The sequence below is a fragment of the Dendroctonus ponderosae genome, unplaced genomic scaffold, assembly GCF_020466585.1.
Source record: "Dendroctonus ponderosae isolate FM_Combo_2020 unplaced genomic scaffold, Dpon_F_20191213v2 Dpon_F_20191213_5, whole genome shotgun sequence".
Classification (NCBI taxonomy): domain Eukaryota; kingdom Metazoa; phylum Arthropoda; class Insecta; order Coleoptera; family Curculionidae; genus Dendroctonus; species Dendroctonus ponderosae.
Window position 1 is genome coordinate 277,484 of NW_026018715.1, and position 2,581 is coordinate 280,064.

Below are 2,581 nucleotides of genomic sequence, written 5' to 3' on the forward strand. Positions count from 1 at the left end.
ATAGTGATTCTCTGATTAACTAACAGACGATTAGTTTGCGACGGTGCAATGCATTTTTTTTTAAACAACGGTTAAAATATAATCAGTGTTTAAAGCGAAAACGGTGCAACCGGGGGTAAAAGGAATAGATTGCTTGTTAATAAGCCAATCAGAACTAGATAACTTTAAAAATCGGGAAAATTTTACCAGAAATTGACCTTGATCGTATTGGAACGTGTCCTTAGAGAATAGATTTTGATCATGAATGGTCAATAAATTCTAGAAAAATTACATACTCTTGTAATGTAATCGATTGGAACACTGCCCGTGAGAATATAACCGAATCTTGTGCTTTGAAGATTAATTCGTGAACTTAAATTGATTTTATCATTTTGAAGCAAATCGCAAAACATGCCTGCTCCGGTTAACAGATCTACTTCTTTAGGAACTTTATATTCAGGATCGGCTAATTGAATGTGTAATGGAACCTGAATTTGATTGAAAGTGTTGAAACTTGCAGGGATATTATCTGTTATGGTCGGTGTTACAAGGCAAGACATTCAAAATCGGAGTAATTAGAAAATATTGACACCATACATTTGTTGTTAATAGTTGATGTAACTTTATTTACACCAGTAATCGAAATTTTTACCGCAACCAGGGTTAAATTTAGTTTATTAAATAAATTTTCGGCTATTAAATTGGATTGCGCTCCACAATCGAGTAAGGCTCTAAATGAATGCAAATTACAATATACCTTGAGTTTGTTCACTGGTCTCAGGCCCTACTATCATATTAATCGAGGATGGGACTTCCACCGAGAAGTCTTTGAAATGTAATAGCGTGTTATGTTTAAGAATTTTATTTTGATTTCTGCATAATTTACAGGATCCTCACTTACAGTTTACTGCTTGATGACCTACGCGTAAGCAATTTTCACAAAGATTACAGCAACTTATGTTTATTAATCGATCAGAAATAGGTAATGCTAGGAACTCTGGACATTTGTAAGTAGTATGACCTTTTTGACAGATATTGCATTTGACTGAATAGTTGTTTTCTGTAGATAAATGCACTTGATATCTAGGAACATCTGTTCCTTGATCTCTGTAGGACTTATTGTTGTCATGATTTGACGGGTTAATTGTTTTAAACGGAAAGGTTTGCTCTAATGACTGCAGCAAATCAGACTTATCTTTCAAAAAATTGACAAATTTATCGAGTGTCGGAAGCTCGTTTTCATAGTGAAATTCTTTCCATTCGCGTAACGTGGATTTATCTAATTTCGTTGTTAAAATGTGAATAATTAAAGAGTCGTATAAAACATCTGATTGCAGTTTTATGCCTTTAATAGAACCCAAATTTTTAGTTATCTGATCCAATAGTTGATTGAATTGGTGAAAGTTTTCTTTAGATAAAGAATTGCCTTTTTTTTTTCGGTGAGGTTTGGGAAATGCTCTTTTATGCACTCCCAGAGCGGGTGGTCTGTCGCTCTGGTATGTGTGGGATTCCAGCTAAGCTGTCTACCCACTAAAACCCTTTCCTCACCGCCGAGGTGGTGTTTGGCCTCGCACCGCGGTCATTTCTGTCCTATTGTGCCCTCGTACTTTTACTCCCTCATTATCCCTGTATATTCAATGAATTCCAGAAGAGTCTTGAGGGGAGTTCGCATGATCTGGTCTGGTGGAAATTCATCCCCTCCCAGGAGTCTTCGTCTACCTGTTGCATATGACGTGCAGTGACACATAACATGCAGAGTAGTTTCGTCCTCTAATTCGCAACCCCTGCAGGTCGGTTGATCGCTCAGTCCCATCCTGAAGAGGTGTTTTTTGCAGGGGGCGTGTCCTGTTAAAAAGGCCACTATCCTCCTTATTTTTTGCCAGCTGAGACCTAGCAGTTCGACGAGACCAACTGCTTTGCGGTATGGAGTCGCGGTGTCTCCTCCCAGTACTTTCTGTGTTGTTCCAAGATCCACTGCCCAACTGCCCCCCTAACTTGGGCATGAGATATACCGCAGGCAGGTTCTTGGTTGGTTAGTGGTTTCTCGGTCCCTGCCTTAGCAAGTTCCGCAGCAATCTCGTTTTCTTTGCTCCTGTTCGTACCAGTTGCCCAAGTGAGTTTTCCTCTGTTTGAGCTCCCGGCCAGGGTTGTAAGTTCTTTTACACAATCTAGCACACATTGTGACCTGATTGTGTACGATTCTAATGCTTTTATTGTGGCTTCATCTCCGGTTACGATGGTAATTTGCTTACGTGTGTAGGCTGTTTCCTTCATTTTCCGGGCGCAATTTGTTATTGCTAGGATGTTTGCTTGGAAAGCTGTCGTAGTTGTACCCAGGTTTAAGGTGATCATTTCCCCAGTTCTTCCTTTTTCGACTATACCAGAGCCTGTGCCCGACGCTGTTTTTATGCCCTCCGTGTACCAAATGGAGTCCCCTGTGATGGCTGATGGAGTCTCTCCACCATCTCGCCTCTCATTTAGAACATATGTTCTAAAAGGTACCAAGATGCTTAGAGTTTTGATTCGATCAGCTTTTGATCCCATGGGTTCGACTGTCTTCAATTTTCTGAAGATCGCACTGTGTCCCAAATTCGTCGCTTTC